The sequence below is a fragment of the Mytilus trossulus genome, chromosome 12 (genome assembly GCF_036588685.1).
Source record: "Mytilus trossulus isolate FHL-02 chromosome 12, PNRI_Mtr1.1.1.hap1, whole genome shotgun sequence".
NCBI classification, from domain to species: domain Eukaryota; kingdom Metazoa; phylum Mollusca; class Bivalvia; order Mytilida; family Mytilidae; genus Mytilus; species Mytilus trossulus.
Genome location: NC_086384.1, coordinates 1,404,034 through 1,419,423, shown reverse-complemented (window position 1 = coordinate 1,419,423; position 15,390 = coordinate 1,404,034). Strand labels below are relative to the sequence as shown.

At 31.4% G+C, this 15,390-nt stretch overlaps 1 protein-coding gene across 6 annotated transcripts in view; it reads right to left on the bottom strand.

The window, feature by feature from the left end:
• Positions 1–12,409, bottom strand: part of LOC134692957 (rap1 GTPase-activating protein 1-like) — a 252,361-nt gene extending 239,952 nt beyond the window's left edge. For 3 of the 6 annotated variants that reach the window (XM_063553613.1, XM_063553617.1, XM_063553620.1), the window contains exons 1-2: positions 8,531–8,620; positions 1,228–1,284 (exon numbers count right to left, since the gene is read on the bottom strand). The gene's annotated coding sequence lies outside the window, so the exon portion shown is untranslated. Of the gene's footprint in view, positions 1–1,223; positions 1,285–8,530; positions 8,621–12,292 lie in introns of those variants that run through there. The other 3 variants (XM_063553614.1, XM_063553616.1, XM_063553615.1) reach the window with 3 other exon arrangements.
• Positions 12,410–15,390: the final 2,981 nt, after the last annotated feature.

Below are 15,390 nucleotides of genomic sequence, written 5' to 3'. Positions count from 1 at the left end.
AAACTTTAACCACAGAGTGAATATTTGTGGACGCCGCCGACAACGACGACATGTAGGATCGCTAAGTCTTGCTTTTTCAACTAAAGTCGAAGGCTCGACAAAAAAGGGGCCAATTCCAGCAGCACATCTGTATATATCTTCATATTGGAAGAGACCCCCCATGTTTCCAGCAGTGTATCAGGACAATTCTGTTGATATGTTATTCCTAGTGATACTTGATAGGTTGCTGTACAGAAACAAATGTAAAGATGTTTCTATAACTGTTTCCAATACAAACAATAATCGCTTGTTAAAACAAATACTGTATGATAACATTTGTGCCAGTATAAACAATATTGGCCTCCATTGTTACTGTTAATTGAAGCAATTTTAACTACTCAAATAAAACAAAATGCAGTGGTGGATCCAGAGGGAGGGTTCCAGGGGTTGGAACACAATAAAGCTGGAACCCCCCCCCCCCCCCCTTTTTAAAATGGCTGGATCTGCCACTGTACAGTATATAGTGTATGATGTCCTTTGGTTATTTGTGTCTTTGTCAAAGAGTTCTGTCTTGATGGTTGATATTTAATTTACTCTTTATACATAAATATATATTTAAGTAGTTTCAGACTGTTGATTGCAAATGCATCCTTTTGTTAGATGATTGAAAAATTTACTTTGTTTTTTTGTATCAATTGCTGTCCATTTTGTATATATACTAGTAATAATAGCAGCATTCTATACAGTATCACAAAAATACTAAAATCCCGCTAACAAGTTTAACCCCGCCACATTATTTATGTATGTGCCTGTCCCAAGTCAGGAGCCTGTAATTCAGTGGTTGTCGTTTGTTTATGTGTTACATATTTGTTTTTCGTTTATTTTTATTACATGAGTAAGGCCGTTAGTTGTCTCGCTTGAATTGTTTTACATTGTCCTATCTGGGCCTTTTAAAGCTGACTATATGCGGTATGGGCTTTGCTCATTGTTGAATGACGTACGGTGACCTATAATTGTTAATGTTTGTGTCATTTTGGTCTTTTGTTGATAATTGTCTCATTGGCAATCATACCACATCTTCTTTTTTATAAACTCCATGAAAACTCAAAAAGTCCCTTATCAAATGTCAAAACTCAAAAGCTTATTTAACACATCAATAGGAGGGATTCCTTTTCTAAAGAATCGATCTAAAAGATATAATACATGTATTGATAATGTGAGTCTAATTAGAAGAAAATGACAACTTACATGAACTGGCAGATCTTTTTTCTGTATCTTCTATGTTAAAACCATCATCTATACATCCTAGAAACCAAAACAAAGACATAACTCATACAGCTAATTTTCTTGTGCAGTTTTCCTCATTAAAACTTTAAATAACCTACTACCAGCATACAACTGTGTTATCTATTATCTAATCTAGTTTATACTGGCGACATTTATGCTGGTAATCATATTTTTGAAACCTCTCTTTATTTTAATCCATGCTGTAATCTGGTATTTGCCTATTTTGAAATCATGTGGAATAAATTATGTGGAATTTTAAAACAGTGCATTTTTATATAAATCCAGTTTGATAAAAAAAATGTTTACTTTCCCAGAACAATTTCAGTAATATTCTTTAATTAAGTATTGATTTTTATACAAACAAAAGGTCATCACTCAATCTATTTATCCAGCAAAATGCATCTTGAACAAAATGCAGAAAATTGCAAAATCTTATCATCTTAACTAAAAAATATTTTTGACAGATCATGGGGACTTTATATGGTTTAACAATTTTTGTAGAAAAACATAGTGACAGGTTAGTTGTGATTGTATCAAAAAAAATGGTTAGGCCAATGCAGCATAATGTTACACAAGGGAAAAAATACTACAGTTGTATATATTTTACATTGTCATTTCGGCGCATATTATAGATGATTATGCAGTATGAGCTTTGCTCATTGTTGAAGGCCCTACCAATATTTATAGTTGTTGGTTTCTGTGTCAGTTTGGTCTCTTGTGAAGAGTTGTCTTATTGGTAATCATACCACATCTTCTTTTTTATATATAATGTTGAAACAGGATTTGAATATAGACTAGCTGCACAGTTGTCTAGTTTTTTAATGATTACATTTTTGCTGTCATTGATGCAATTCTACATCTCTTTTTTTCCCACAGCTCTTAAAAAAGGAGGAAGCTTTAAAGTTCATAAATAATTCAATTATAACTTATAACAAATCATTTCCCTTTGTCTGGTTTTCATAATAAATACTAATAAAAATATATATGTTTATTGATATCATTAAATACTAAGATATAAATCTAATATGCTTCCTGCATATACCATTGGCGGATCCAGGGGGTTCCAGGGGTTGGAACCCCCCTTTTTTTTTGCCGATCAATGCATTTGAATTGGGACATAAAGTTGGAACCCCTTTGTCCTTGGTTGGGACCCCCCCCTTTTTAAAAAAGGCTAGATCCACCCCTGAGTCCAAACCAATGGATGCTGCATATTTGTGACTAACAAGCTGTGCATAGTTTCAGATTCAAAGGGGGCACAAACCAAGTACTCTTTTGATCAGAAATATTTGTTTTTTTAAACAAAATTGTCCAAAAGATTTTGAATGATCAGCTAAGCAATATATATTCTGTTGCAAATATCTGTAGAGTTTCAAAAAGAGCATCATAATAAGACTGGGTCAGTGAGATAACTCCTTTGGTCAGACAAAAATATTCTATTTTGGAATAAAATCATACATTCAGTTAATTGTTAAGTCATAACTGGATTTTTTTAAATTTTCAGCTTACTAGTTTGGGTCGCATATCTCAATTTATATTTTTTTAATCGCCCAAAAGATGAAAAAAATTAACCAAGCACCATATTCTGTTCTTGTGGAATTATACAATTTTTTCAAAAATCCTGAATCCATTATGCATCCCCTAGTTCATTCACATAGACAATACAAGAAATATATATGAATACTTTGATGAATATCTAACATTACCCCCAGCAGAGCTTCCTCTGATGTAACGAGTAAGTCATCACAGTTAAGTTGTCTGACTCTATCACAAATTTTATCATCTTCAACCTTTCTCACCAACTCAAAGCTAATCATCTTTTTCATATAAAGTTTTATTTTCTTTAGAATTATGTTTAATGTTTTTACAAGTATTAATTTCATTGCTCTTAAAACTATTAGATAAAATTACCATGAACTAATTCACAGAGAGAAATGAAATGTGGAATGTCAAATTAAAGTGGGACAGACTATAATGTTTAATCAATAAATAATAATATTAAGTTTATTTACACTGGAATTTTACATATTATTAAAGAATAACAAATGAATCTTTTTCTTACAACTAAAATTGTCTGAGCCACATCTTAGTTTGCCATCTTCAATATGTCGATAAAAATCCAGTTTCCCTTTGTAAATCTTTAAAGAACAAGAATATGTATCCTTAAAACGTTATCATTTTCTAGGATCATGGACTGTGACATTGTGTTCAAAACTCTAATTTGGCATTAAAATTAGAAAGGTCACATTATACCTAACATGTGTACTTAGTTTCAAGTTGATTGGACTTAAACTTCATCCAAAACTACCTTGACCAAAAACTTCAACCTGAACCAGGAGAGATTGACAGACAAGCGGACGAAAGGGATGTACAGAGTTAAAAACATAATGCCCATAAATCGGACATAAAAAATATATGCAGTATCAACTTTGTTCTAAGCTAACACTTTTCAACCAAATTATACTTTCTGACGTGTACACGTGTAGCTACTATTGATAATATGTCCCAGGTGATATAAGGTGATATAACAGCATTATAACAGCCCTCACTCTAAATTTCATAGTATATACCTTTTCATAGACTAACCTAGACATAGAGAGTCTCTGAAACCATAAGTACTATAAATCAGTACTAATTAACTGATCATATAAAACTCCTGCCCCCTGGGAAATCATACAACCCAATACGTCTGACAGGATAGTAATGCATGCTGATGCTCCCTGGGGATCCAACAACAACATACCAAAAACAAGAGGGAGGAAAGAATAAAACTCCTGCCCTCTGGGTAATCATACAACCCAATATGTCTGACATGATAGTAATGCATGCTGCCGTGCTCCCTGGGGATCAAACAACAACATACCAGAAACAAGAGGGAGGGAAGAATAAAACATATGCTTCTGTTTAGATATAACATAATGAAGGCTACTTCAGACAGTAATAGTAATGGTTAATTTCTAATAACCTTCCCTGCTGAACATAATCAGACTTCTAGGTTAAAATGCAGTGATGATATACAAACCATTAATACATAGATATAGGAAGATGGGATACGAGTGCCAATGAGACAGCTCCCCATCCATTAGTTTCAATTCATAAAAGTAAACATTATAGGTTAGGTACAGTCTTTAACAAAACACCTTGGCTCACACCAAACAGCAAGCTATATATAATTAAGGGCCCCAAAAAATGCTTTTATTTTAAATTCCATTAAGTATATCACAGTCTTCCTATTAGTGTCATTGGAGTTTTGACATTTTTCAACAAGAAATCTTGGATTCAAGGACGAGATAAATTTCATTTTTTGCAGATTTTTTTGGTCTGTACTCAAATTAGTTACAATTTCACAATTGCAAATGTCTGGGTTTTTATTCAACTATTTAAAAAAAAAAAGCTAATTAGACTTGTACTTTACACAATCTGAAGGATTTCAAAGACTTGAAAGACAAAAGAACCTTATTGCGCATCTCTTAGATACTTCTGTCATGAGTGTTTTTTGTAAATTTTTCTACTGAAAGTCTGTGGTTCTCTCTGGACACTTAATTCAAGCAGTTCCTGGACCATGAAAATGAAATCAAAGACAATGGACAAAATCATGACAGACAGACAGTTTGTATTATGATGATTATAAAGGCATCTGCATACAGGGTATGAAGCATCCAGATCTTCTTAAATAAAAAAAACCTTAAAATACATTAGTCAATGCTGCATGTAACAGTTGGACTGTAATCCCCATGTCTGCCATTCTGTGACAAGTGATTTGTTTCATTTTGAAGTAATATTAACAGCTGTAACATTACCAAAGACTTAAAAGCACCAAAATGCATATCTATTTATAACATGCAAAAATATATCAAAGATATTTCCTTCTCAAAAACCTAATCTCCCTAATTACACAGCACATAAATACATCACACATTAACAACAGGTGTAAAACTTATCATTATAGTAACAACTGTATCTCATACTCCGTGGGAAAATTACTATTTTTCATTCATGAAAATATTAACAGTTTATGAATGAAAAATAAACTATAGTAATTTATTAATTTGATCTTCACTAAAATATTTAACATCTTACATAAACAAAATTATGATTAGACAAAGGAATTACTGTTTTTATCTTATCTGTTTAATAGATTAAGGATAATTAGATTCCTCAATCAGATGTTTCTGAGGTTGAAACGAGAGAGGATTAATGAGAAGTTGTAATATAGTAAAATATAAATTATTTCTACTTAGGTTTATCAAGATTATTTTGTAAAGACTTTTCCCAGCTGCCCCTTAATATTAGCCTGCTCTATTCTTTTGACAGATTTATCTAAATTCTGAATGAAAAATTTGAAGTGGATAACTTAACTAAAGGCTCTTATGAAATTGTGTGGCTCACCTTGATCTATGTGCATATCAAAGAAACGACACTTTCCATAATTGTAGACAAGAATAGAATTCATGAATAAAAAATCTCTTATTTATTGATCTTGTATTAACTGACAGCTTGGTCTTTTTAGTATACTCTCTATCATATCTATCTTCTAGAGTTTTTGCTTAAAAAACAATAGAGGGTAAAAAAATCCTCATTTAAGAGCAATCACTCCACTCACAGTCTAATAACTTTATCTGCAAAGTTTGACTTGTTAGTAAAACATTGCCTTACTTATCATTTTAGGCCACACTTAAAAATATTTTGGTTTGCCCAAACCCTACCCAAAGGTTGAGACAGTGGGTAGGTAGGTAGGCATATTTTCTTTTTTTTCATAAAAAGAAATTGAAGTAACAGATGTTTATTAGTCTTCATGCCTATTTGATTAAAAAAAACTTCTTCAAATCAGGACAATAAAAGAATTTGAGTAGGCAGCTTTTTTCTGGGTAGGTTAGTGTTTGGGCAAACAAACCTATTATTTATTATGGTCTTTATGATTTAAAGTTTCTATTGGTCCATTATAATTGTAATCTTTCAAGGCTATGAAACACAATAAACAAGAACTTGTCTTGCCGATAATTTTTGCAGTCTTATGTTTCTTGCAGGATCTTTGGAGACATTGTCAAAACTAGATATCATACCCCAATTTTGATTTTGGTCCAGTAGTTAGTTACAGAAAAGAGGATTTTTGTAACAGTTAACAGATGCTGTTGGACCATGGACACCAAGTGATGGAAAAGCTCACTGGGCCAGGTGAGCAATTTATAAGAAGATGCAATATGATTGCCACTGAAACAATTCTCTATTAGAGATCATTAGGATGCAAAAGATATAAAAGCCACTGAACAGGATTTAACATTGAACAAAGTCCATACTACATACTAAATTTTGGTCAGTCAACACAGGCCCCTAGTCAGGAATTTCCAAGGGGGAAGGGGGTATTTGGACTGGTGAACTTAACTTTAACAGTCACAATTCAAACAGCTTATTTGTTTTAAAGGAGGGAGGGCCTGGGTCTACTATACCCCAAACCCCCTGGCTATTGAGTTTGCAACATCATAATGGAACTTAGTTTTGGGTGTTCTATAATTGTGCAGGAATCTTCAATCTGCATGTTTACTATAGTTTAATACAATGCACATGTACTTCATAAGTGAACAGACATATCTTTGTTAAATTTATTCACAACGTTTTAAAGACTTTTGAGTGATTTAAAATGACATTATGTATAGACGTTAGGCTGCTGTCTCATTGGAATTCATCTTTCATTCATTTCTTTCATCAGTGATTTTTTTTTCTCAATTAAATGAATTTTTAATTTTCTAGAACATATATATCGTTGGAATGGTGATATAACTAAAAAAAAAAACTTATTTTGCTGTAAGAAAAAAATATATCGAAACATCAATATTAACACATTTTGAAAAAAAAATACAGAAAATATATGCAGTCATCTTACCTTGAGAAAAATATCATAGAATATTTCAACTAGACAAAAATGTGAATAATAGAATTCCAGTCTCACAGACAGAAGGTATCTACATCAAAATTAAACAGCAGCAGTTAATGTTAAATAGCCATAATGAAAGGTACTCTTTAATGAAGAGGGAAGAAAGCTCCAAAATTATGATTTAAGGTGGTACCTAACACTACAGGGAGATAACTCTGTAAATTCAGCTAAACGTTTTAATTACGTTGTGTTGTAAAGGGAATGTTAAGCTTCTCAATGATCAAAATTAGTGTTTGTCAAACTGCTATATAACCAGTGTAATTTTTCTGTCAAAACGGTTGGTTCAAAATTTTTGAAATTTTTATATTTTTGTGAGAGGGTTAAAGTAAATACATTGTCCAAATTTTATGAAAATTAAACGAGCCAAATTAATTTTAGCAAAAGTGTTGGGTACCACCTTAATCACAGTGTAAAGTGATGGGAAAGTTTTCAGCATGTTGAATCAATTTTAAATATTTAGCAAACTCTTGAAAGTTTCCTCTGTGAAGTGATGATATGAATGATAGCTAATACTGACTGATAGATCTTACAGTATGGAGTTAATTTCTGACAGCAACATGTACTTTTATCTCTTTCTCTTTAGATTAGGAAGATGAAAACTTTAAATGTGTCATTCTGTTTCATAATACGTACATTTCAAAGTCAAGTTCATATATTTTTTTTAAATATGTCTAAATGTTAATATCATGTGATCAAATTAAGACAGCATTAATTATAGTGTCTGTAGCATATTCCAAATACCATATACTAATAAGGATGGACTTCAATCCTTGAATATATACTTATTGAAATATATAGGAATCTGTATTGAAATTAAACATATAGATATTACTATAGTTGTATTTTATTTATGAGTCCTCAAAATAAGGTGTATTCCAAATATGTAATGTGGAATCAAGATTTAAAAAAAGGGTAAGTAAGTATTAAAGTAAGTAAGTAAATTTTATTTAGAGTCGGCATATATATACATAATAACAGAGAAAACATGAGCTCTGGTGAGCTCTTTAACCGACTATAGGGGCCCCCTAACTTAAGAAAGTTTAGAGTGGACCAAGTTAAAAGTCTGGATTCACAATACATGGCTCCATAAAGAGGGGGAGGTCTGCCACCCCTATATCCGCCTTTAAGTATTTCTCTAGTTATGTAGAAATAAGACACAAAAGATGTGACTGGAAAATAATCAATAAAACATGAAACATAAATGCATATGCATCTTATTTAAACTTATGATTCATATCAGGTTGTCCATCCCTAAAATTCCCCTAAAATACATCAAAAGTATATGTATAATGTATCTTGACACCAAAAATCAATGTATATCCCTAACCTATTTACCTTACATAAGAACTAGTATCCTATACCAGACGATTATTAATCCAGAGTTTTATGTACACAATGTTTACATCCTCGGACGATCATTAATCCAGAGCTTTATGTACACATTGTTTACATCCTCGGGAAAGAATAATGTTCTAGTTTAATCTGTAGTATGACTGTCCCAGCATCAGAAATCAATTTTCTTTGTCAATACAATCATCAACATATAATAGCTTGTTACAACTGGATTTTAATTATCAAGAACTCTGGCACATCTTCTGAAAAAAATCAAATTTGTATAATCGTTGATCTGATTCCTTAATTGAATTGTAAAGATTACTCATGGACTGGTTAATACCATGTTAAAATAGTGAATTAGATTTCCTAAAATGTACATTGTTGATGCATTGCTCTTTTTCATTGTTTTTTTTTCAATTTTTCATATTTCAAGGGCTGCTATGTATATAGTATTGTCTATTATTTTGCTATTCTTAATTATCAAAAACTTGATAACAAAATGGGGTTAATATTAAAGCCGCAACTGTCTGTCACTTAATATCAAATGAAACTTAGAAGCAAACATAGTTTTAAAATAACTAATTATTTAATATCAATTAGCAAAAGCAAAATATTTTTCTACCATAAAACCCTGTTTTTTACAATATTTTTAAAATTGACAACAGATTTAATGGTATCTACAAGTTTTCATTGTATTTCAGCTTGCTACAAAGATGAATAACGTACAATGTGAATCAATAATACATTTCTACTTAAATTAACTGGTATTCAGCCACATCCTGTTTACTTATTGAACTGTTTCTAGACAACAGGTTGGAAAATATCTTTTCTATAAAGTGTAAATACAGGCCTAGGTTTAATGCTTATAAAAATATACCAGTACTCATAATGGACAATATTATTTTATATTTTTATATTATAGGTATAATTGAACTCTGGTCCCTCAAATTATTATAAAACTAGTTCAGTGAAAGATGAGGGGGAGGACAGGGTAAGGGAGACAGGGAGAAAGGGGGTAGGAGAAAGGAGAGAAGGTTGGAGAAAAAATAAAATATGAAAAAAAAATATCTCTCTTTTTTCCGGTAAATTAAAAAAAAAAATAAGGAGAAGAGGGGTAGGAGAAAGGAGAAGAGGGGTGGGAGAAGGGTACCCCTGTCCTCCTCCTCAAAGATACCACGTACACTATACTTGGAAATATATCAATGAACAAAATTTAAAAGAACTCACAAGACTAAAAATTTCAAAGTTTGGACAATATTATTAATTTAAAATCAATCATTTCACAATAAAACCCCAAAAACGACCATTCAGGACATTTTCTGATGGTTAAGTGGACATTTCATCATTTAGACAATACAACTTGTCAATGAAAACTGTTACAATAAAAATGTGTTTACTACACTTAAGTTTTATAATAACTTTTTACTTTAATACCATCTGTGTCAGGCATAACATTGAACTGAATTCAATATTTGTAGTATTAAACCAATATCATATTTATGATGAATGATGAATTAACGGATATCCACAGTGAAACATAATCAGGACAGCCACCCAACAGATTAAACTGACCAAAATAGACATTTGTATTTTTTTTACCTATTTTTCTGTTTCTTTATATTTGTTACTCTTCTTTCTGAGAGCACTTAAAACCAATTATTTATTTTCTGTGTTTTTCTGGCCTATTTTTCTCTAATCTTTATATTTATTACTTTTTTTCTTCATTTATAAAAACCAATCATTTTATTTTCTGTGGTTTTTTGGCCTATTTTTCTCTAATCTTTACATTTGTAGCCCTTTATTTTGCAGTTAATACCGATTATTCTATATTCTATATCTGCTTGGCCTAATTTTCTGTATTCTGTAAATATGTTGCCCATTATTCTATATTCAGTGCTTGCTTGGCCTATTTTTCTGTACTCTTTAAATATGTTGCCCATAATTCTATATTTGCTAGGCCTATTTTTCTGTATTCTTTACATTTGTTACTCTTCATTCTGCACTTATAAACAATTATTCTATTTTCAGTGGGTTTTTATTTTGGCCTATTTTTTTCTCTAATCTGTACAGTTCTCTTGAACTAAATTTTAATGTGCGTATTGTTATACATTTACTTTTCTGCATTGGCTAGAGGTATAGGGGGAGGGTTGAGATCTCACAAACATGTTTAACCCTGCCGCATTTTTGCGCCTGTCCTAAGTCAGGAGCCTAGAGAGCTGGCCTTTGTTAGTCTTGTATTATTTTAACTTTTAGTTTCTTGTGTACAATTTGGAGTTTAGTAATAGTATGGCATTCATTATCACTGAAGCTGAAGGACGCCTCCGGGTGCGGGAATTTCTCATTGCATTGAAGACCTGTTGGTGACCTTCTGCTGTTGTCTGCTCTATGGTCGGGTTGTTGTCTCTTTGGCACATTTCCCATTTCCATTCTCAATTTTATATGTTGTCCTTTGCTTTATTCTGCACAGTTGAAGTTATAACCAATTATTCTATTTAATGTATTTGCTTGGCCTATTTTTCTATATTTCTTTTAATTTGCTACTTTTAATTCAGCACTTATAACCAATTATTTTATTTACAGTATCTGCTTGGCCTATTTTTCTATATTCTTTACATTTGTTGCTCTTTATTCTGTGACTTACTACTGACTATTCTATATTCTGTTAACCCCATATAGACCCTCTTTCATGGTAGCATTAAAACATCTCTAGCTCAAATACATCAAATGGGATTTCTATCTTTATTTAAAAAAAAAATGTGTTGCATATTTTAAGAAGAATTTTTTAAGCTTATGTCAGTTACACTTCAAAGCATCTCAATTCTATTTCAAGTTTCAAACCTTAAAAAAAAACCAAAACAATAAAACTAATATGCATGAAGCCTGTTAATTGTTCTGAACCTATAGCCATTAACAGTATATAGGTTTATACTTAATACATTACAAATAAACAGATTTTCCCCCGTGTAATCCGTTTTCTGAGTAACACATGTACAGTGTTCACTGGTCAAATTAGGACATATTTATTCCAACTAATCATTCCAATATTTTAAAAGAATTTCCTATATACTGAGCTGTTTTTGTTACAGAAAATCTCCATGAAACCCATTATAAATAATTATCAACGGTAGGGCAGAAAAAACAATCTATAATATACATAGTATGAATAGTTATATAATGTGAAAACTGAACAGAGGTGAGGCCTTTAACTGACTATACGGCATGGGCATTGCTTATTGTTGAAGGTCATACAGTGACATGTAGTTGTTTATTTCTGTGTCATTTAATTTAAGAATTGAATGCTTCTTTTTGTAAATTTATTGGGTGGTAAAAGCGTTGACCGAAGTACATTTTGTATGAAGCGCGGAAGCGCTTCATTCTAAAAATGTACGTACGGTCAACGCTTTTACAACCCTATAAAGTTTAAAAAAGAAGTATTCAATACTTATAATTACATTTTTTTTAGCTAAAATCATGAAAACACGATTTTTATCCAGTTTTATTTAATTCACCTGTGCACTTTTTTGTGGGACCTCGTGTCATCATGCATGATAAATGTTATTGTCTGATGCAATTGTTTACGGAATAACATGTTAGCCAATCAGAATTACGTATTATAATGAAACTTACATCTAATGTAATTATTCTCTTGTAAAGAATTGTCTCATTGGCAATCATACCACATCTTCTTTTATATATATATATGATGCTAGCCTCCCTGACTTCAATCTTGGTGTTCATATATCTGCAATAATTGTTGCTAACCTTGGTCTATGTGCATCTTCAACCATGGGCACAATCATGGGGACTATAATATAATTCTTGACAAAAGTCTCTTTGTTGTGCTGCTGATTGTTATTTATTCAGAGATATTCTCTTCTTTTAGTTTTTACCTAAAAAACACAAACAAAAAAAAAGGTTAAAATATTGTCAAATAAGAGCAACCATTTCTGAGGAGTCTACTTACAATTTAAAATAACTTGTTTGTTGATCGATATCAACTGTCAATAGTCATGATAGTATGGACAGTATGATTATGGACCAGAAAACTATTCAAACAAATGATGAAGATACACACAATTATAGGTCACTGTACAGCCTTAAACTATGAAAAAATCTCATACTGTATAGTTTGCTCTAAAAGGCCACCCAGACATGAAAAATGTTAAACATTTTGTCTGCTATCTGATAAATATAATAGGAGATAACTCAATCTAAAAATTTAAAGATATGATGCAGTCATTAGTAACTCTAATAAGTTGTAAATACTTTATTTGATTTCATTTATTTCTTTAAGTAGATATAAGAAGATGTGTTATCCCTGAGTGCCAATGAGACAACTCTCCATCCAAGTTATAATTTGTAAAAGTAAACTATTATAGGTTAAAGTACGGCCTTCAACACGGAGCCTTCTCTCACACCGAACAGCAAGCTATAATTTGCCCCAAAAAAGACTGTGTAAAACCATTCAAAAGGGGAAACCAATGGTCTAATCTATATAAAAAACAAGAAACGAGAAACATTTATGAACCACATCAACAAAAGACAACCACTGTACATCAGGTTTTCTCATCAGTTACATGTACATGCTAAAATTTAGATTACATATTAGTGTTTAAGATATGCAGTTTAGTATATTTTATGTCAATTGTTATATGATTCATTTGATATTGGTCAATACATCCTTATCTAAAATTACAGCTTAGAAAGATTGGCCATAAATTGTGCCTTAGCAAACCTTATTCCCCGTTTTTGATTATGAACTTCAATTAATCTTTTGTGTTTGAAACAAAGTATATTCTTATTTCATTCCTACATTGTAGTCTCTCTACAGGTTCAAGTAAATATAAAGTATTCCCTTTTAGTCCAGTCAAAGTAAGATTTAACCTCAAACTAATTGCAACAGAAAATGTGTTAGTTTTAATCTATAGCATTATGCCCTTTATATACACAGAAAAAAGTCCCATAAAATCTAACTTGAGGAAAACTCAAAATCAGCACTTTTAATTTCCTATGGAAATTAACATTGGAAGGGGAGATAACTCTTACATAAATGAGTCTTTTTTGGTCAGTTTTTGGTTGTTTTTCTTGAAATGTATGTACAGTATGATACTTTGATGGGGTTATAAGTTTGTATTTGAATGAAATGTATAATCTTCTGCTCATGAAATGTACAAAACCAAAATGGTATGGGTAGTTTTATTTTTTTCATGCATTTTTCATTAAAGAATTTGCAAATTTGAAGCTTTGTAACCATTTTGAAAAAATAATGTGAAAATTTGGTAATGTTTATATCTGTATATTATATTATTTCAGCAACTTGCTTATCTAGCGAAACTTTAAACCACAAAAAGAAGAATACATGCTTAATTATTTTTATTAAATTTGAGATTCTTTACCTTGACATGTTGAAAAATTCAATAAATGGTCAACTAATGAATTACGAAATCTAGATTATAGCTTGATAAAATATATGAAAACACCTTAAGAGTTGTTTATTATACTGTAAAGACCGCTAAAAAATCAGGAATCAATACATTCTGATGAATAGAAGCGGTAAAGTTATAATTTTGTATCAATTTTTATTGATATTTCTACCTTTTTTGCAAGAGTTATCTCCCTTTTCAATACAAATCTCCATAGGAATTTTAAATTGTGATTTTTTTAGTCTTCCTCAAGTTAAATTTTATGGGACTTTTTTCTGTGTATATTTGGGGTTTAATGCTAAAGATTAAAACTTTAAAATCTTCTGTTGCAATTACTTTTAGGTTAGGGTCAAATTTATGCTAGATTGACTGGACTATTTTTATAATAAACTATCACCTGCTCAACAACATGGAACCTTACTTATAATAAGAGAGAATTAAAAAAATATTACAAAAAATCTTGCAACTTTTTTTTCAAGTAGTCACTGAACCATGAAAATGAGGTCAAGGACATTGGGCATGTGACTGACGGACATTTCGTAACATGAGGCATCTATATACAAGTATGAAGCATCCAGGTCTGCTACCTTCTAAAATATAAAGTTACAAAGTCTTAAGAAGTGAGCTAATGCCGCTGTAGCCGCCACCACCAGATCACTATCCCTGTGGAGCTTTCTGCGACAAAAGTCAAAGGCTCATCAAAAACTGTAAGCCCTCTGTGCTTGTCCAGAAACAATCTAAATCATGTTTATTACAAATCTGTACTTCAGATTAGATACGTTGTTAGTCTTGTATTATTCTTAATTTTAGTTTCTTGTTTATAATTTGGAGTTTAGTATGGTGTTCATTATCACTGAACTAGTATATATATTTATTTAGGGGCCCCCAGCTGAAGGACACCTCCAGGTGCGGGAATTTCTCCCTGCATTGAAGACTTATTGGTGACCTTCTGCTGTTGTCTGTTCTATGGTCGGGTTGTTGTCTCTTTGACACATTCCCCATTTCCATTCTCAATTTTATTTCAGGTTTTGTAATTTTCCCTGGCAATTCCTGGGTATAATAAATGTACATGTATATGTGTCCATGTACAAATATCATCTTTCAACATTGGGTTAAAAAACAATTTTTCAAATAATTCTGTTTTAAAGGTTTTTATAATTTCCCTTCAAATCTTAGATGTGTATGCCCGGAGGCTGCATGTCCAAAAGTATTTTTTTTATAATAAATCAGTTTTTTATTTTTTTTTATTTTCCCTGTGAATTCCTGGATAATCTGTGTACTCACAGTGTCCATCTTACCAATACATTCAATAAACCTAGTACAAAGAAATCATAAGTCACACAGCCATATCATACTAAATAATTATTGCTCTTTCAAGTAATCCATCTGATGAGCATTTAGTTGTCTTTTGAATGTTCCTCATATGTTATTAAACAG